At 36.4% G+C, this 22,126-nt stretch overlaps 1 protein-coding gene and 1 long non-coding RNA gene across 4 annotated transcripts in view; one reads left to right on the forward strand and one right to left on the reverse strand.

Annotated features, from left to right (window-relative positions):
* The window catches only part of CTXND1 (cortexin domain containing 1), a 100,821-nt gene that overhangs the window by 36,859 nt on the left and 41,836 nt on the right, over positions 1-22,126 (reverse strand). For 2 of the 3 annotated variants that reach the window (XM_051981158.1, XM_051981157.1), the window contains exons 1-2: positions 19,442-19,870; positions 15,076-15,131 (exon numbers count right to left, since the gene is read on the reverse strand). The exons of the other annotated variant lie outside the window; for it this stretch is intronic. The gene's annotated coding sequence lies outside the window, so the exon portion shown is untranslated. Of the gene's footprint in view, positions 1-15,075; positions 15,132-19,441; positions 19,871-22,126 lie in introns of those variants that run through there. 3 annotated transcript variants of the gene reach the window in all.
* LOC127551430 (uncharacterized) lies at positions 12,586-21,155 on the forward strand. Its single transcript, XR_007951085.1, has 3 exons — positions 12,586-12,824; positions 13,508-13,595; positions 20,929-21,155. It is a non-coding gene; the product is annotated as an uncharacterized LOC127551430 (long non-coding RNA).

A 22,126-nucleotide genomic window follows, 5' to 3' on the forward strand; every position in this document is an offset into this window, starting at 1 on the left:
AGAAATAATTAGACATAGATAAGATAAAGCTATAATATAAAACTTTTCTAATTAAATGGAATAATAAATATGAGAAAAGCAACAGAATTAGATAGTTTTTTTTTCTAACTATACACAGATGTATATGATTGGCTATTAATTTTATCAATCTTGAGAATTCAGGATTTAGGTATGTTTTGGTAACAAGTTAGAGTTGTCCTGACAATAGAGAGTAGACAATTGCATGAAGCATCTGAGGCTATTTCCTAATCAACTGTTCCTGCCCACTTGGTTCCAGCTTCCACAGACCAGGATCTCTTGATCTGTTCCACTTCAGCCCCCTCCACAGGCTGAGAGAGTGTTTGGTTATCTGGCATCTCTGTTAAATGGGATTTGATATTAATGTTTAAATTTTCTTGGTTACTTTGAAGGACATAAATCTCCTTCTCATAACTAGTCTATTGTAAGCTCTCTAAATAATTTGATCTATATATGATTTAATATAATTATGCAATTAGAGAAAATTGTGAGAAAAACTTTATTACATTTTGAATCCATATTACATTTTGAAGTAAGCCCCTCTTGGTCCCAAGATTTCAGCTGAAAAGCTGAATCTACTATTCTAGTTTTTTTTTTCCTTTTCCCCATTTATTATATATCCAATCACTGAATTTGATTTAAGTATTGTTGGCATTTTCTCACTCTGACATTCTTGCCCCCAACCCTGCTCAAACAGGGATTAGCAATTACATCTGGGACACATTTCCCCATAGGTTATCTCAAGAAATTACCCACCTGGGTAATATCCCATGGTATATACTTATCTCTTCTTTATTGGCCATAAGGGTAGGGGTTCTTTCAACCCCCTTCTCTTTGGCCAAAAGGAGGAAATGTCAAAATATTTTGGATCCTAGCAAGGAGATTCTGTCCTGAACTTGGTATAGCAATAATTTTTTGCACACAAGAAAATATCATCTTGTGGCAAAGTCTGTTGCCTGGACCAGAACTACATGTTCACTGGGAGATTTATCTCCCCGGATTTCCTAGGGCCATTCACCACATATTTACAATCCCTGTCCCTTGTCACTAACATGTTCTGGTTTTCTGCCCCACAGGGTGGGCATAACCCCCCAAACTAGGGATTACACTCTTCTCACAGGATCCCTGAGAATAGTAGCTCAAGATCTAAAAATGATTTATGTCATAATCCAGCTATCTTGTGTTAAGTAAGACCTGCCTTTCGTCCAGCGTATTGAGCTCTCCTTCTTAGGAGGGGATGGAGTGGAAGGCTTCTGTTTGCAAATATTATTTTCACTTTAAAATAAAATTCCTATTTATGTCCTGACTCTCCTGTCTCTAACCTCCTTTGTAGCCTGTGGTGATGGTGGGGTGATGATGCTGGTTCCAGCCACCCACAGATTAGAGACCTGTTCTGGTCTAGTTTACAGCATATATATTTATATAAGTTCCTCAAAGGCAGGAGCTATTTAATTTTTGTTATGTATCCCCAACACCTAGCTAGCACAGAGCCTTAGGACAGTTGCTCACAGGCCAGGTACAGGGGATAGAATTCTGAGATTTGGAGTCAGGAAGATATCTGTACAAAGCTCTTCTCAGATATTTTTTAACTATGTGACATTGGGTAAATCAGTCAACCTCTCTGAGATTTATTTTCTTCATTTGCAAAATGAGGGGTTGGATTTGAAGGTCCTTTCTAGCTCTAATTCTATGATATTATTAACTGACAAGTGATTTGGACAGGCTGGAAGATCTCTCTCTTCTAAGGGCTTCCCCTGATTCATTTGTAAAGTGAAAGGACTGGAGGGGATGATCTCTAATATTCTTCCCAAATTTAAAAGTCATGTGTGCTGTTATGATGTCTTAGTTCTAAAAGAAAACACATTATTTTCACTGTCTCTTTTATTAGTCCCCACCCCTCCTCAACAGTAAAGGAATGAGTGTCTGTTAAAGACCTTGAGTTTCTTGAGGAAAGACATGAGAGTCATTCAAAATACCTTTTTGATCTATACTTGTGATTTCATTGATGTGAGAAATTCCTTGTGGGGAAACAAAAGTCTTAGAGTCTTAGAGGATGTCCTGGAGAGAACTTCAGTGATTTAGTCAGGTCCTTAGCCAGCAGGTCCCAGAGAAGAGATTTGAAACTAGATTTTTCTGACTTGGAAGCTGGCTTTTTCTGTACTTTGTCAGATTACCTATCCAAATAATATGAAGTGGTAGGGAATATGGTTTTATTTGTTATAATTATTATTCAATTTTGTTTTGTGCTCAACTGATTATGATACAAAAAATGATTTTTTTGTGACTGAAATGGAAGTAAAAATAATTCCTCTTTGTAGTCCTTTTATCAGGCAGCCAAGAAGCATTTATTAAACTCCTCCTAGATGCTAAGCATTGTGGTAAGGTCAAGAGTAGGAGGGAGGGACAAAAAGAAAGGCTTAGACATAAACTCTGCCCTCATAGAAGCCACTGATTAGTGAGAGAGACAATATATAAATAATTATATATGTATAAAAGCAGCACAAATGGAAGGCAATCTCAGAGACAGAGGATTAGCAGCAGAAGGGATCTGAAAAAAGCCTCATGAAAAAGTTGGCATTTGAGCTGAGGCTTCTTCTTAAGGAGGAGCTTTCAGATTATTGTTTGTCCTTCTTTTTCAAAAAGGATCGTTAAAGTCATGGTGGTAATTTCTTAACTTGTGTGTGAACTGGATATAAGTAAGACAGAGCTGAATAAAATTGTCAGCCTCATCTCTCTTCCAGTCATGAAGTTCAGGGGAAGACCAAAAAAAAAAAAAAAAAAAGGCTATTTAATGACTGAGGGCTAGGGAAGAATTGAAACAAAAGATGGTCTAATTAACTTGATTTCACCTTTAGGGAGGAATGACAGGTAAGGAGACAGAGCATTCCAGATCTAGAAATGAGTTAGTGAAAAGGCTAAGTTATAATTGGAGAGTGGCATATCTAACAGCAAATAGGTCCAAGTGCTTGGATCATAGTATTGAAGAAAGTAGTATAAGTAGAGTGCAAAGGTAGAAAGAGACCAGGTTGTAAAGGGTTTTAAATTCCCCTTTTCAACCTAAATCTAATAGAGAAAGAGCAATTTCTTCAACGCCATCCAAAATGTCTTCATTGTGCATTTTTCCTAATGATTTAAGACAAAGTACACTAATTATAGCATTTCTCAGACTTTTAAAAATGGTTATAACCTTGAAACTCTTAACAATCTGACAAGGAGTTACAGCTGGGTTGCATATATCTGTCTGTCAGGCTTGAAAATTAGTAGAATGTTAGGTGAGGAATACAGATTTGATTCTCAAAATCTCCATAGGGCTTAGGAGAAAAGAAAGTCAATTCATGGAAATGGCATTTCTCTAATGGTGCATAAAAACAGCTCCTAGAGAGTCTAAATTTAGCTTCAATGACTTCTAATCATCAAGATATTTTTATAGAGGTACAGCATCATTGTTATCACTGCCTTCATCATCATCTCATAAATGTTTGGCACTGTGCCAGTTACTGGACTAATTTTCCAGTTCTTTTAAAATTATGACAAGTATTTTCTGTTAAGTTGTTGGTGTATAGCTTTGCATGGTCAAAATCATCTTTGTGTACCCCAGAGTGCAGTGTGGTGAAGTGGAAAGAGCATCAGAGATAAAAAAAAAAATTGGGAGAATGTTCTAACTCAATGACTAATTAGCTGGGCTACTTTGGAAAGTTGCTTAACTTCTCAGTCTATATTTTTTTCTCTTATAAAAAATATGGATGATGATATATCTCTAGGGACCTCACAGGAAGGTTGTGAAAACCAACAAGATAATGAACAGGAATGCTATTCCTGCTATAGAAATTGTCAAGTGTGATAGGGATGCAAGATCTTAATTATTTTGATCTTTTTTTTCCTTTTTTCTGTTTTAGAGGTTCATTCATTGAATAATTTAAGCACCAGGTAAATGCTCCAGATTACTTCAGAGGTTATATCATGGACTTTTCTTTAGAAGACAACTATAGGAAAGTATTCTTGGGGTCTAATCTTACACTGGGGAAGCCCCTTTTGATTAGGGAACTTAATACATGTGGCATAAATAGAAGGCAATGGATCACAACATAGTATTGTTTTGTTGGGCTAATTTTCCAGTTTTTTTGAAGTTATGACAAGTATTCTCTGCTAAGTTGTTGCTTAACAATTTAGCTTTACATGACCAAAACTATCTTTGTGTATCCCAGAGTGCAATGTGGTTTTTGTTATTGTTTGCTTGCTTTGTTCTTTCTCATTTTTTCCCTTTTTGAGCTGATTTTTCTTGTGCAACATGATAAATATGGAAACATATATGGAAGAATCGCACATGTTTAATATACATGGGATTGCTTGCTGTCTAGGGGAGGATTTTTTGTTGTCAAGGAGTGGGGATAAGGAAGGGAGAAAAATTTGGAACACAAGGTTTTGCAAGGGTAAATGTTGAAAATTATCTTTGCATATCTTTAAGCTATTATTAAAATATATAAAAATATTATTAAAATATATTAAAGGCTATTATTAAAAAATAAAATGTAATTGGGAAACATTAACACAAAAACAAAATATAGGAAAACTCAAATAATAACATATTTTAAAATTAAGTCAATATGTAGCCCTCAGGGATCCTTTTGTATGGATTTCTATTTGAGTTTGACACCACTGTATTACTATTACTGTGTGTATACTAATACTGTATTACACTGTATTACTATGTGGATCCACACAGATCACAAGCAATTTATGACTTACTACAGTCATCATCATCACAATAGTCACATATATGCAAGGCACTGTGAAACAAACTTGTGTAATTGATCACATATTATTTTCTTAGAATAATATTGGTTATATTTTTTGTTTATTTGTTTCTGTCATGTCTGATTCTTCATGACCCAAATGGCAAAAATACTTTCCCTGGCAAAGATACTGGAGTGGTTTGCCATTTTACAGATGAGGAAACTGAAGCAAACAGGAAGGTTAAGTAACTTATGCAAAATCACATAGTAAGTGTTTGAATTTGGATTTGAATTCATGAAGATGAGTTTTCCTGATTCCAAGCCTAGCATGATGATGCTTTAGGATAAAAAGAGCTTGGTTCAAATTCTGACCCCTAAACTTACCAGGTATAAAACATTGGACAAATCACTCACCCTCAGATAGTTCATCTATAAAACAAAGGATCTTGAATAAATGAATGCTGAAGTCCTATACAGCTATAAATCCATGATGCTATGACCTTATCCAGTCAAGTCAAAAAGTATGTGCTAGTGTTGGGAAAACAAAGAAAGGTAAAAGACAAAACTAACTGTTTTTCTGAAGCAAGTCATTATCTCATCTCTGAATACTACTGAGGTATAATTAATCATTTTTCTCACAAGCTTTATTGTTAAGACAGCTGTAGTTAGAAAGTTCTATCTTATCTTGAGCTGAAATCTGCCTCCTTGTAACTATACCTTCCTCCCTTCCCCCAAACTTCAGTCAATGCTGTTTGTACTGAATACTTAGATTAACTCATTAAATACTTTTCCTATCAGCCTTCTTTACAGTCTAGCTTCTGATAGAGACAGCTTGCCTTTAAAGGCACCAGAGCTGCTTTCAAGACCATAACATTTTAAAACACATTCCCACAGCCTATAACAAGGTTTTAAAACAAAGATAAAATGCAACTTTTTTTCAACCATATTGTTTCAACAGTGGTTTCTGCACTGACAGGAACTTGGCATCCACAATAGTCATTCAGGAAACAAGAAAAAAAATTGAAAATATAATCAGAGAAAGAAGCACCAGGAAGGGAAAAATACAAATATGCGAAACCTTTTGAGACAGCCTCTGTCCCTCTCAGAAAAGATTCTGAATGTTATACTTACTAAACAGACTAAAAGTTGGAAAGGATTGTAGAGTACTTAATCTCACCTCCTGCTTGTACAGATGATGAAAATGAAGTCCTAAAACATTAAATGTTTTGTCCAAGATATATAGTAATTATTGATAGAGCAAGACTTTGGATTTTCATCCTTTGATTCCAAATTCAATATTTTCTAATCCGTAATACCAGAAAACATCAATAGTAGCTTAGAAAATTCAAGATTTGAGTCAACTGCAAGGTTGAATCAACTGTGTGACCAGCTGACATAAATGTCAAAGGGATTGTTTATTCAAGATTCAAAGATGTTATTATTTGTCCTCTCACAAGTGAGGGAGTATGGAACAAAATGCTGACAAGTTACGAACTATATATTGTTTACCACTATTTCACTTTTTAACTTTCTCAGGGCAGATACTGCCTTTTCCCCCTCCTTATTGTAATGCCAGTGCTTAGAATAATGCCTGACAATACAGTAGGTACTTAACAATGTTTATTAACTTGATTATAGTGGTTTTTACCTAAATCTGGAAGGGGTAACAGAGAGTTACTAGAGGTTGGGTATTTCCAGTTCCTATGAGAAACTTAGGAATAGAGCTGGGCAAATTGGAAACTAGATAATAATTCTATCCTGTTCTTTGTATATTTAATAGCTTACCAGAGGATATTATTCATTATTGAAAAACTCATGAAAATCACTGCATGGAGGCCTTAGAGATGAGGCATTTTGATTCCCTAATTTCATAGAGGAAGGAAAAAAAGAAGAAAGGAACAAGGGAAGAACTTATTAAGTATCTACTCTATGCCAGGCACTGTGCTAAACATTTTGCAAATATTTCATTTGTTTCTCACTCCAAGCCTGGGAAATGAGTGTCAGTACTCTGAATTGATAGTCAGGAACACAAAGTATCAGACCTCTATAAAACGACTAATCAAATGCCAACAAATCATCTGAGCTCATTAAAGATGGCAGACACCTACCTACAAGACATCAGATACCATATAAACAACACAGAAGTTGCTTCACTATGCATCTGTATCATCTGTTGTCCCAGGTGGCAGTAGATATCTTCTAGTTGGTTCAATTATCTCTGGCCTGCCACTAGTAATTGATTATATACTATAACTTGGCTGATTTCTTTCCTTTTGGCTAATTGGTATCTTTTCCTGGTTAATCCCTTCGTTCCTGTGCTCTGCCCCAGGTGCTTGGTTGGAGATAAAATTGTTGATACTTGCCATTTATATGAAACAGAAAAATCAATTTCTGTGAGGCTGAATTTATGCATTTGTAAAATGAGGGATAATATTCATATTATCTACCTCTTGATGTTGCTATGAGGTGAAAAGACTTTGTAAAACAAATATTTAATATAAGCAAGTTATTGCTATTAGCAGCTGGGAGTGGGATGGAGCAGGACAATCTTATTTCCAAGTTATTCCTCCAACCTGTTATGTCTGGATGTTGCCTTTGTCCCTATAACAATCTACCTAGTATTATCCTTATTTATGTTCATGCCATACCTCCCTTATTGTTAGAGAGAGAGAATGCTGGCAAAAGACAAACAGCTGTGTGTGGGAGGCTGTCATGTTTTAGGGGCAGTGAAGCATACTTTTAATGCTAGTTTTGAGACTTTAGGGAGGAAACTAATCCCTGGATATGGTAAGAGAAATTGTGAATAGAGAGCTAGTGTTGGAAAGAGAGGGAGAAAAAAAAGGAGAGAGAGAAAGAGAGGGAGAGGGAAAGCAAGACAGAGAGGGAGGTGGAGGGAAAAAGTGATAGAAATGGAGAGATAGAGAGAGTGAGAGAGAGTATGTGAGAGAGTGAGAAAGTGAGAGAGTGTGTGTGTGTGAGAGAGAGAGAGACAGAGGGGGGGGGGAGAGTGAGAGAGAGAGAGAGAGAGAGAGAGAGAGAGAAGGAGGGAAGGAGGGAGGGAGGGGGAGAAAGAGAGAGAGAGAGAGAGAGAGAGAGAGAGAGAGAGAGAGAGAGAGAGAGAGAGAGAGAGAGAGAGAGAGAGAGAGAGAGAGAGAAGCAGAGGCAGGCAGACAGTAAATATTGTAAGGAACCAGCAACCCTTACAGGATGGGAAGACCAGAGCCTAAGAGAGTGAAGGTCATCAGCTCTAATGAGCACATGCAGATTTGGTGTGAATTTTGTAGTGGGGTTGGGATTATATTCTGGGTTTTAGTGTCCCTCCTTGTATGTATGCTGATATTGGGAGGATATATCTCATATTCTGTATCTGAATGACAAATTTTTGAAGCCCTGGAGTCTCTTTAAGGGTGTGGGTAGGGACCAAAGGAGATCTAGGGTTCTGGGCTAGAATAATGATATTGAAGCAGAGAGCCATCTACCTGCTAAGCATTTCCACCTATATGTACCACAGGCACCTCAAATGCAACATGTTCAAAATGTAACTGATTATCTTTTCCCCAAATGCATTCCTTTTTTTTTGACTTCTGTTTTTTTCCTAAGAGCACTATCATTATTTTAGGCATTTAGGTTGGGATTGTCCTTGATTCCTCACTCTCCATTACTACTTGGTTGTCATCTTGTAGATTCTACCTCCATATATCTCAAATCCATCCTATACTTGTAATAAAATGGTCAGCACCATAGGTCATATTCTTTTACCTTGACTATTGTAATAGCCTCCTCATTGATTCTCTGCTTCCATCCTTTTCTCTCTTTAACATATCTTTTAGTAGTATAATGCTCAAATAAAAACAATAAATCCTTGTAGATTGCTTATTGACTTAGAAAATCACAAATTAATATTATCTATGTTGCATTATATATATATATATATATATTTTTTTTGTAAAACATTTTCCATTTAGATTCTAATCTGGTTCTGTCACACTCTGGAGTCTGCGGGCATTTGGGAGCTTTGAATTTGACACACCTCTGCCCTGCACAACTATCAGATTGTTGTTTATTCTTCATTCTTGTAGAAGACCATGACATTAGGGTGGTGATACCATAACATACAAGTAAATTGGATTTAAGTGTGGGAGGGCTGTGCAAGTCACCAGCTTTGCTTTCTCCTCCACAACTATCTGGGCCCTGTGGCAAGATATAGATCAGGATGACTGGTGATGTCCCTAGATACAGTGTGAGATCTTGACCTTTTTAAGCTGAGGTCTTTAACAAGTCTTAGTTTGACTGAGGAAATGTCCACTTAGTGATTAAAATTAGGGAAGAAAGAGATGAGGAAAATAATGGTCTTTTTTTTTACTTAATAAGAAAAAAAAAAGAAAGAAAATCAGTCTGGGAGGGGAAGACCCTTAGGGTTTCTGTCCAACACAGAAAAAAAGTGTGGATCCTAACTCTCCCTCATTTAAAATCTAACTTACTTTTATATCAAGGCATCATCTCACAGATGTCATGTTCCTCTTTGAGAATGAAGAACAAACAGCAACTTTTGTAAGTAGGTTGATCATATCCATCAAACCAGGAAGACTGCTAAGGACCTCACAATTGGTGGCACCCTATTGGCACTGATTTCAAAATTACTCCCCTACTCCCTCCCCAGGCATTCCTCACTTATAGAAACTTCAGGGAGAGGGAGAGGGACTTGTGGTGTCATTTTTAAAGACAAGTACTCAATAAAAATACTCCCTTTTCTGGTGTAAGTTGGCATTTTCTCTGCAACTTAGAGCTTTAGAGTTGCCCAAGTCTCTGTAAGATAAAATGACTTTCCAAGGGTCATAGAATTAGTAGATAACAAAGACAAGACTTGAACTCTAGTCTTCTTGACTCCAAGGTCAGCTTATTGTCTACTACAATATGCTGTCTCTCATAGAGACTATTGGGATCTGAAAAATTATCATTTGGATAGAGAATCCAATAAAGTATACTCATTATCACTCCTAGTACTGTCATGAGAACTAAAATTATTGACATTTATAGAGTGCTTGCTTTAAGCCAATCAGATAATGATTGTACAAAATGCCCCTTTTACATTATCTGATTGGTTATTGATGCATTGAAGGTATATATCTACACACACACACACACGTGTATATATATATATACACACTGAATATATATGTATATGTTTGTGTAAATTATGTATTATGTATATATGTGTGTGTTTGTGTATTGGAGAAAGAAATAGCAAATCCCTCCAGTACCCTTTGCCAAGAAAAATCCATGACCAACATGGTACACAGGATCAAGAAGAGTTGGACATGATTGAATGATTGAAAAATATGTGTATTTATTCATCTGTCTACATAAGATAGATACAATACATATGTACATATATAGATATATGCACTAGAGATACAATTAGAAAATATAAAAGTGAAGATATTCCCTGCCCTTAAGGACCTTGCATTCTAGTATCACCAGCACCATCACCTCTGTGTCTCCATCCTACCCAGGATTCATTCATCTTGAATCCCTAGACAATTACTGGGACTATGCTTAAATCAACCTTTCCCCCATAGTGATTGTTTTTATAAAAAGATACATTTTAAAAAATTATCATGAATCTTTTTTCCTTCCTACCTATCCCAACCTATTGAAAAAGAGAAATAAAGGAAAGAAAAAAGAGAAATAAAGAGAAGGAAAGAAGGAAGAAGGTAGGAAAAAAGAAAGGAAGGAAGGCAGGAAGGAAGGCAGGAAGGAAGTAAAGCAGGAAGGAAAGAAGGAAGAAAGGAAGGAAGGAGAGAAAGAAGGAAGGAGGGAAAGAAAGAAGGAAGGAAGGAGGGAAGGAAAGAAGGGAGGGTCTTTCAATCCACTCTGTTTATATCACTCAATGGTTGGAGTTCTAAGTTACTTCCTTTACACACAATCATGCCTCCTAAACTATAAACTGACAAAGCAAGACATTCCAAACAAGCTAGCTTTCTGTCCCACTTCTCTTCCACACACCCAGAAGCAAAGTTCTCCCAGAAAACTCTGAACTATCTTCCACAAAGCCCATTAAACATCTTGAATATTCACAGAGCATAACTAATGACAGAGAGCAGTTGTGTCAGAAGGGGAGATCATGGTAAAGAGGGGAGCTCAATGGCAATGTTTATCATATTCATCAGAGCTTGGAGATCTATGAACAGATATATTGGTAGTTCTCAAAATATGGTTTGAAGATTCAAATCAGCTTCATGATTATGACGTGCATTATGTACAATTAATTTTTAAAAATCACATATTAAATTCTTACTCTTTGTCAAATGATAAAGGCATCGAAAGGTATCCATATTAGGTACTGGAAATGTAAAAACAAAATATAAAGCTCTGCCTTCAGAGAGCTGAAACTGAAATAAATTGAACTTAAATTATCTCAAGATGTTCAGTATGAAGAGCGATACAATCAGTAGTAATTGCCCCTTTCTGAGGGAGATACTTGAAGGTGGGCATTAGAGCCATAGATTGAGTATTAGGCAAGACTTGGACTTGAAAACTGCTTCTGATATTGATTAGTTGCGTGAATAAAGGCCAAGCACTTGTCCTCTCTGAGCTTCATTTCCTCATCTCTGAAATGGAGTTAGTTTAAAATCTACATTATAAGGATATTGTGAAGATCAAAATTGAATGTAAAATTCTAGAGAATCTTTATAGGCTCTGTATAAATGATAGCTATTATTATTTCTTTGTTTTGCTGAATAGTGGAACTTTTGTTTCGATGTACTGTGTGCTTATAGTAATGAACAATTTCTCCTCTATTTTTTTCTGTCAATTTCCCCATTCAGACAATAATATTTATATCAATTGCTTCATCTCTTTGTTAGAGGACAAGATTCTAAAACTTTTTTAAAAGTCAAACAAATTACGTTATTATTCATACTTCTGACCCTCCCTGTCTCTTAGGGGACTTCCTAAGTAAAAAGAAGCTCTCTCCCCTCAGGCTATAGAATACAATTTTGTGTGGGTCTCATTTCTTCAAAGCCAAGGCAGGAGACCCTGCCCAGCCCCCTAGCAGCATGGGAATTTTCTCAACCTGCTGAGCAAGGGCAACATGACCCTGAGCTCCTGGAGGCAGCCCTCCCCGACTACATCCCAGATGACGCTGCCAATGGCATCTGGATTTCCTCTCCATGCTACACTAATCATTCACTTGACAAAGGAAATTCCATGAGGCATTTTGGCAGCTGTTCCAGTTCCAGCGCCTTTGGGCAAAGCAGCGTTCTTTGCAGAAGGTAGAATATGCTGCTTTCTTGCTTAACAACATGCAATTTACATTTTAAAAGGTATTTGACAAAGCCTCACCTTTCTTTGGAAAGCTCGGCAGAGTGTATTCCCAAGACCCTAGGGAAGCTGCCCTAACTCTCTAGCTTTTGTCTTCAGACTATCACTGAAGAAGATTTATGCTGACTCGTGGCTGGGTGACACTTTCCTTTTCATAGTACTTTCTCCCAAATTATGCAAATCCCCATCTGCATGGATCTAGTGTTCCTCTCTTATATGAGAAGGTAAAAGTTGAAAAAAAAAAAAAAAACCCAAGATCGCCCACTAAAAAGGATATTGCTTCACAAAAGAATAAAACTTGTTTAAAATAATGGCATTTGCACTCAACAATGAATAAAGGTAACATATCAGAGTCTTTCATAATCACTTCTAAAAGAAGGTTGTATTTGTTAAAGACCCTACAGAGATCTGAACTCCCAGAGAGAAAGCTGACATCCAAATTGCTATAATAGTAGAGATAAGTATGAAACTGCTAACCATTGTTATCCTTAACTTTTTTCCAGAGAAAAGGAGAAGAGACACCCTGTATTTTCTTCTTTAAGAATCACTCTCCAAACCCTGTGTTTTTTGCAGGATAGAGGCAGATTTGGGTTCAAGTTGGAAGCAAGACCTAAGAGTACAAAAACTGAAATAAGATTGACTGGTTCTTTAAAAATAATGAAAAGGCTTCAAGAACATGGAAGAAGCAAATATTAGAATGACTCAGTCAATAAAAATGCATAAAGTGCCTGCTTTGTGCCAGGGACTGTGGTAAGTACCTGGGAACACACACATACACACACACACACACACACACACACACACACACACACACACAAAAGATAAGTTCCTGCTCTCGAGTAGTTTATAATCCAAAAGGGGAAAACAAGCACACAGATATATAAAGCTATGTGTTGGATAAATTGGAAATAATTCACAGAAGGAAGGCACTAAAATTAAAAAGGGTTGGAAAAGGTTTTCTGAAGGAGATGGGATTTTAGTTGTGATTTGAAGGAAGACTGGAAGTAGAGATGAAGAAGGAAAGTCTTCCCGGCATGGAAGACAACTACAGAAAATGCCTAGGAGTAAATGTGCCCCAAATACTAATTCAGGCTCTAGGACATATGTTCTGTGTGACTGTGAGCAAATTAACTTGACCTCTCTGAGCCGGAGCTCTCATTTATAAAATGAAAACTTATCATTTCAATATGTATCCATATATGTGTCTTAAAGATAATACCAGGACAATGCTTCATGCATTTTAAATCTTTATATAAATGTAAATTGTTGTTTATCCTTCATTCTCAAAGAGAACCATTATATCAGAGAGATGACATGAGAATGAATTAGATTTAAATAAGGGTGGGCTGTGCAAAATCATAAGGTATTATTTCATTGAAAACATTTTAAAGCTTTTTGTTTGTTGATTTATTCTCACATCTTATTATGTTTAGATGGAGTTAAGATCAAAATGGTCCTGTCATCATCCTGGCAACATTCTGAAGACTTTGGGGTAGATGAGCCACGTATTGGTATTTTGAGGTGCCTACCTATGAGGGGGGAAAACTGTTTTATGAACAGGATTTCCCTATTGTAAAGGGGCAGAAATAGGCATGTGGCAGATATAACAGACTTTAGAGTAAAATGAAAGGTAGAAACTTAAAGAAAGGAAGGAGATAAGCATTCATTAGGCACCTACTTTATGCAAAGAACTGGTCTAAGTGGTCCACAAATATCACATTTGATCCTCATAATCCCTTGGAGGTTGTAACTTATTCCCATTAAGTAATTGAGGAAACTGAGGCAGGCAGAGATTAAATGACTTCTAGGGCCACACAGATGATATTTGAAGCCAAAACAACTTTTCTTGACTCCAAGCACAACATTTTATTTACGGCACCATCTTGCTGCCGCACAAACAGTTTGGACCTAATTTCTTTTTTAGTCCCTAGAAGCAAGTATGGTTCTTTTGCTTAAAAACTTTTATATATTAAAAAAATGGGGATGGATTTGTTTAGATAATGCATTCACAACCCTATTTTACCATGTCTGAGAGCATGAAGCTGAAGTATAGCTCACATAGGAAGTGTAACTAAAATCTTCCCCTTTCTTCCTTCTCTCCCTATATTGGTTCCATCTCTCTTAGTAGCAACTCTATCCCTCCCAGTTGTATAAACTCAAAACCTCGAAGTCATTTGGACCTCTTTTTCATCATTGTCCCTCTTATCCTATATTGAATTAGTCACTGAATCCTTTTGATTTTTTCTTTGAAGCTTTTCATGTATTCATTTACCACTTCTCTTCCATTCACTGTTGTTCCATCATCCTTGTTCATACCTTCATCCCCTTGTGCTAGGATAGCGTCTTAACTGATCTCTCTGCCCCCAGTTTCTTCTTATTTTAATCTCATCTATTAGCCTGGAAGTATATCAATTTCCTGAAACATTACTTTAAATTTTTACTTTGACTTTTCACTTTATGTTTAAAGTTTATTACTTTATCTATTTCCTCATTTGTGGGATGGGTAGGGATGTGTGTGCATGTGTGTGTGTGTCCCTTTTTAAAATAATTTTATTCTTCACCATGTCCTTACTCAAGAAACCTGTAATTTCTGAACTAGGTAATTGCTAAAAATCTCTTCTTAGAACTAAAAAGTTCTATGATTTTATTTCTTAATCTGGCATTTAAAGTCATCTACCACACCTGCCTTTTAATCTATCAACAAGGATGTATTAAGTACCTTGTATGTGTCAGGTGAGATGCAATATGGCATACTGGATAGAGAACTGGCTTTGACACTAGGAAGACATAAACTGGCTGTCTAACCCACAGCAATCATTTAATTTCTTAGTGCTGGAGCCAGCTTTCTGGGACTCACTGGAAGGAGTCAACCTGCATTATCTAGGAACTTTCCTCACCTGAGGGTTCTCCATAGCAATGAAATTACATATCTGGTCCTCATTTTTAATCCTTTTAAACCAGGCACTGAGGATATAAATACAAATAATGAAAAAGTCCCTACCGTCAACCTTGATTCTATTGTCTTTCTGTCACTGTGAATCTTCATCTTCAGATGGACTGGGGGAGAGGGGAGAAGAATAAAATTAGCATTTATATAGTTCCTCCTATGTACAGGCACTGTGCAGAGTATTTCACAAATATCATCACATTTGATCCTTATATGCTTTTATTATTCCTATTTTTCAGGTGAGGAAAACCTATAAAGGCAAGTAGAGATTAAGTGATTACCCAGGGTCACACAGATAGTGTGTGAGACTGGATTTGAACTCAAGTCTTCCTGACTCCAGACCGGTGTTCTAGTGTTCTATTTGCTTTCTCCAGAAATTTTTCATTACATTTTTTGGGACTTTTTGTGTCTTAACTTGATTTATTATCCTCACCTGGATGATCCCCTTCCCCTTCAACTATATAGAGAGTACCCATCTCCAAACCCAATTCCCTTCCACTTCAACTTTCCACTAGCCTTTCAGTAATCTCTCCCACTTCTGAGCTCCTAGAGCATTTGTCTACCCATTTTGCACCTTTTCTTACATGACCACATGTAAGTATGTCTGAGGACATAAATCTCTCCATCTGCACTTGTGTAAGCTCTTTGAGAGCAGGTAAAGGGCTTTTATATTGTGTATAGTCGCAGGGGTCCTCAGACTTTTTAAATAGGGGGCCAGTTCACTATCCTTCAGACTGTTTGAGGGCCAGACTATAGTAAAAAACAAAAACTTTGTTTTGTGGGCCGTTAAATAAAGAAACTTCATAGCCCTGGGTAAGGGGGATAAACGTCCTCAGCTGCTGATCTGGCCTTGGGCTGTAGTTTGAGGATCCCTGGACAGCATCTAGAGCAATGTTGTTGCTGAGTAACTATGGGTTGATTGGTATTTTTTCTAATCTTCTTTTCTCAAGTTGTCACATTTCCTCCTGGAAAATTAGCTCCCTCTGCTATTGTATCAAAGAATATTGTAAATGGAGAAAAAATAGATCACATTAGAAGGAATAGTATATCTTCAGAGTATCACATTTTGAACTGGGATAATGATACATAGCTCATTCACCTGACAAAGAAAATAGAGTTCTTAGAAATTTGTCAGTTTTCAATTTAACAAGCAGTGTTTTGTTTTTTTTTTTTTTAAACTTCCATACCCAAACCTGCAGCACACAGCCAAATAACTAACGAGGCTGTAATTGAGGTTCAGCCCAATGCACATTGTTCATAGAATATCAATAGTTGCAAATAAACAGCTTTTTCCTGCAGTTGAGAATGTGTAACTCTTTTCATACTGTTCAGATTTAATGTCTGTTTATTATCAAAGAATTGAAACTCAGCAAAGGAGAGAGATCCTGAGTTATATGTTGATATTGATCCAGCAAAGTACATTGTCTTATTATCAGTTGTATGACTTGACTAGAAAATATCTATCTTGCTTCTGGTTTCTCCCCTCTCCAAAGTCCTACCTGCATAAAGTAGTTAGGAAGCATGATGAATGGAGTTCTGGACCTGAAATCAAAAAGACTTGGGCCAAATTCTACTTCAGTCAAGCACTAGCTATGTAACCCTGGTCAAGTCACTTAACCTATGTCTACTTCAGTTTTATCCTCTCTAAAAGTGAGAATAATAACTAATAGACAGTAGGTAATAATAAACAGGATGGAACTTGAGGCACCTGGGTGACACAGTGGTATGGGGCTGAGTCTGGAGTTAAGAGGACCTGAGTTCTCAGACACTTACTAGGTACGTGACCCCAGTTAAGTCATTTAACCGTTTACTTCAGTTTCTTCATCTGTTAAATGAACTGGAGAAGGAAATGACAAATCACTCTAGTATCTTTGCCAAGAAAACCCTTAAATGGGGTCATAAAGAGCTGGACATAACTAATTACTTTAAAGAAAAGGAAAGGATAAAACTACCTCTCAGGGTTATAGTGAGGACAAAAAATATTTGTAAAGTGCTTTGCAAACCTTAAAGAGCTATCTAGATGCTAACTGTTGTGGTGGTTTTTTTTTTTTATTATTGTGTTGTTACTTCTTATAGAGCTGCCAGCTTGTTCTTGCTAGTACACAGTTTCACTACTGTATAGCAGACATCTTCAATAATTTCTAATTGCTTACTGAAATTGTCAAGTTTGTTCTGGCATTCAAAGCCTTCCATAATCTAATACCAATCTAAAATTTCCATGCCATCTCATGCTATTCCTCTTCATGTACTCAGTTACTCTACCCAATTGGTTAAATTCCTGTCCCTTCCTTTCTCCCCCAATTATGCACCCTGCCCGTCATGCCTTTGCTCCTGATACCCTCTAGATTGGAAACACCTCTACTCTCCTTTCTCCACCATTTCTATCCTACCCACAAGGACCATTTCAAATTCATCATCTTCCATCAAAGCCTGGAAGCAGCAAGTGGGATTAGTAGGAGATGCAGGTTCAAAGCACATCTCTGACACTTTCAACTATTGTGGGATCCTGAGCAAATCATTTTATCTTTCTCAATCCCAGCAACCTTATCTGTTAAATGTGGATCATAATAGCATCTACCTCACAGGGATTTTTGTTTTGTTTGTTTTTTGTACTGAGGATCAAATGAGACAATTTGTAAATGAGACATCTGTGTTTTCATCTGTAAAAGGATTTTTAGAAACTTTAAAGTGTTTATAAATGCCGCTATCATTAGCAAGAGCACCATCACCATCATCATAAACATCATTATTCTTTCTTTAGGGCCCTCTCTTTCCCTGACAAGGTAGATATTATTTCTCCCATCTCATTATACACTATTTCTATGTATTTATGTTCTTATTCAGTTTAATATTTACCACATTTCTCTGTGAACACACCTTGTCTATTGGATTGTAAGTTCTTAGGGTCAGAGACCATTCTTTCTATGTCTTTATACTTTCAATACCTAATCCAGTGACCTGCTTAATTAGAGCTGTCCAAAGGTTGTATGAGCATCCTGCATAAGTTATAGTTTTTGCATCCCTAGAGTCTTCAAGTGAAAGTTGAAGGAATTCCTGCTCATATAAAAATTGAAGTATGGATAGAGCACCAGCCCTGAAATCAGGAGGACCTGAGTTCAAATCTGACCTCAGACTTTTAACACTTCCTAGCTGTGTGACCTGAGCAAATCACTTAACCCCAATTTCCTCAGAAAAAAAATGAAGTAGATGCCTCTGAGGTCCTTTCTAAATCTGAGATGCAGTGACTTTCTAATTCATTTTTGTTGGATGAATGAACATATTAGGCACTGGAACTATTGAGTACCTAGAATAATGAGTACAGCTGGGCTGGAATGGATAATGTACAAACATTCTCCTTGGTAAGAACTCAAGTAGCCTGTTATCCCATTCAAAAGGAGCACTGCTTCTCCACACTACTCTTAGAATAATGCAGGAGAAAACAATGCTAAGGAAGAATGATGGCAAAGAGAACAGAGGCATTTTGTGAGTGGATGGCCTAGGTAGGAAGGCTCTTGGGATCATTCTAAATTTGATCATAAAAATGTGTGTGTTATAGAGCAAGGGAGCAGAAGAAGGTGAAAAAGAGGTAATGGGTGCCTATTGGTGACTGTCAAAAAGAGACGATTTGAGGAGGCAAATAAATCTGGATAAATGATCTCCTCTCCAGTACTTTCTGCATTTCATTTCCTGACATAATGCTGATTCCTCATTCATGAGCCTCTCCTCTAACAATTATTCTTCTTAATTTCCCCCTTTCATTTAGTGTTCCTTATACATTATACATCCTAACTTTGTCTAGCCTAGCTTTGTCTCTTCTCTCTCTGTCCCTCTATATCTGTCTCTGTTGGTCTCTCTTTCTCTCTCCCCATGATAGATACAATCTTCTTAAACATTCCCCTTCTACCATCCCAATCCAGTCCTGAATGTTTGTCTAATCATTTACTCATGTTGGCCCCATCTTGGGGAGAATATGATAGAAATAAAGGCTAAAGGGAGATCTTAACCCTGTCCTGAACTCGTTCTTTCCTGGATGTCTGATTGGATGCTGGCATAGGGCCTCATAGGCTTAGAACTTGGAGAAAAATTAGAGACCACCTATTCCAATTTCTCATTTCAAATATGAAGAGCCCCAAATGAATAAAAAAGCATTTATTAAATGCCTATTATGTGCTGAGAAATACAAATAAAAGCAAACAAGACAGTCCTTGTCTTTAAGGAGCTTGACTTCTTATAGAAGACAACACCTTTGGAGGAGTGACGATCAATCAAGAAAGAGTATTTCAGACAGGGAAGTCAGGGGATGGTCACCGGAGTTATAAAGCTATAGATCGCCACATCTTTTCCAGGAATGGTAGAAATGATTTATTATTCCCAGACATAAAAAAGGAAAGAGGGAAGGGGGAGAAAAGGGAATACTCACACATGTCATGAGGATGGTAGGGAAGTCACATGGTAAAACATGGCACTAAACTGGAGTTAGGGTATCTGTATGTATGTGGAACGGAAATATGTCTCTTTTCCCTTCTTAGATCTGTGAGGGTTTTCCCTCCAAATGGATCATCGAAGGAAGAAATCCCTTGCCAAAGAATTAAACTCTGGAAAAGAAAACAAGAAAGATTATGGTTTCTATATCCCTGGAATTTTGTATGAACATATATTTTATAATATCATAGAATTTGGAGCTGAAATGGATCACAGAAATCATTTAGAAAAAACCTCTCATTTGATATAAGATGTAAACTGAGGCTCGGATTATTTCATACCCATATTTGATCCCAGCTCCAGAATCCTGTGTTGAATGGTCATTCTAAAGATACTGCCTCTAAGTCTCGGGGACAGGCCATATATCCATAGAGTAAGTGTTTGAGTGTATGGGTATATATTGAGGCTAAGGCAGGAACAGAATGAGTCTGCATTAGTTTATATTTGATAAAATAAAATGTATCATTTAATAATGTGATTCAGACAAAGTATTTGCTTAGAAAGGGTCTTCATTTTTTAATCAATAGTCCAAAGTGCTAGCCTGACTTTCTACCTGAATTTAATTTAGCAGTAATAGAATCTATTTTCTGGATGAGAAATCTGGCTCCTTATATTGTGTCTTTTGAATAGAACTCTTTCCATGTTTTTAAAGGAATAGGATTCTCATTCATTTCAGAAACTGTACTCAAGTTTTAAGTATTTCTTATTCAGTTTAGTAGATTTAACATTAAGAAGGCAGGTGGAGTCTCCTACACCCTCTCCCCCCTTTTTGAGGGAAGAGATAATCCAATTTAATCGGGTTGTTTTGAGATCTAGTTTCATGTGCTATTGATCTGATAGTCACTTATGCTTTGTCATCCTTTCATATGATAGACCAAAAGGAAGGAAGAATTGAGTTACTAGAAATCTAGACAAGATATCCTTATACCTTAATTGTACTTTTAAATATATTTATATTACTTAGCTTTTACTTAAGAATAGAAAAGGAAATTTAATATAAAATTATTTGAAAGTTTATGGTAATTGATTTCACAAGTAACATTTGATGTTCACAAATAACATTTTGAAAAGTTTAAAAATAATTTTTAGTGAATTTGGCTTGCTATTGTTATGACTTTATAAATATTTGTATTTATATTTATAAATATTTATAAAATAAAAACTGTCCATAAGTGAAGGCCTCCAGTGACAAAGAACCCACTTTACCATCAGAGTTCCCATCACCAGAACCCTTCAAATGGGGGCCAGTCAAACATATATCAGGAATGTTCTAGAAGGTATTGTTATTTGAAATGGATTTGACTGGATTCTGTGAGTACCTAATTTGTATTATCATCATTCACATATGTAGCTTATCTTCTTTCCCAAAATATAGGCTTCTGGAGACATGGAACAACATTTCATAGATCTTTGTATTTCTCACAGTGCTTTACAGATAACATTTTCATCTGGATCAAACTGAGAAAAACGGCCTCTGGAGAAATGAGTAATGAATGAAGAAAAATAAAAAAGAAAGGGCATATCACTAAGTATGGCGTTGCCTAAGCTCACTCCTGTAAATATCACACATTATTGATGACTAATAATGAATACAAAGATTGGGAAATACATTGTAAATATCAGCTACTGCAATGGGAATAAATGGCAAAGGGTAAAACATCTCCAAAGACTTGAAATACTTTGTTAATACTAATCATTTTAATTTTTGCGTCTATTAAGTCTTCTGAAAACATGAACTAAAGAACTGGGGTCCTCTTGATATTAGGTAGAAGTAAGCATTTACCTATAAAATACTTTATAAAGACCTTCTTCAAGTCTTTTCTCACTCTAATCCATATCCCACTTCACTGTCACACTGATATTCCTAATGATATTACTTTTCTCTTCATTAAAAATCCATTGATATCCCAATAACTCCAGAATCAATTATAAATAGAAATAGATTTTTTAAAAATCCCAAGCCAAAAACAAATAAAACCATTGTAGTGGGAGAGATTTAGCAAAAGGACAGAATCAGGAAAACAGCCTCTTTAGAAAACAGAGAATAGGACAGATTAACTGGAATGGAAAGAAGCAGGCCAGGAGCTTAGAAAATTAACCACTTAGAATGTTGACATAACCTTCTAACAGGCTAGGTCTTCCCTCTTCAAATAACTGTCACCCCCAAACTATTCTTCACATTTTGATAAACTTATTTCCTTATTCATAGACCAGACCAAGTAACTTCTTTATCTAAACATTTCTTTTTTAAAAATTTAATTTATTTTATTTTGAACTTAAGAAATAAAACAAGCATTTCTATAACAATAGAATAGGGGAAAAAAAGATGATTGCCTAAACCATTCAGTGGCTCCTGATTGTCCCTTGTATTTGTCACTAAATAGTCTCCATAATGTGGAAACATCCTGCCTTTCTAGCTCCGTACAATGTACTCCAATTCCAAGTACTTTAGCCAAATCAGGCCATTCACCAATTTAGAACACTTCAGATTTATTAAAGATTACAGACCTTATCATACAATGTTCAGGAAACAAAGAAGTATGGGCCAGGACCCTGAATAGTCTACTTAGCAAAGCTCAGTGTGCTTTATGAAGACTCAAAGTATATATTTAAAACCAAGGAC

Source organism: Antechinus flavipes, chromosome 2, assembly GCF_016432865.1.
Source record: "Antechinus flavipes isolate AdamAnt ecotype Samford, QLD, Australia chromosome 2, AdamAnt_v2, whole genome shotgun sequence".
Taxonomy (NCBI): Eukaryota; Metazoa; Chordata; class Mammalia; order Dasyuromorphia; family Dasyuridae; genus Antechinus; species Antechinus flavipes.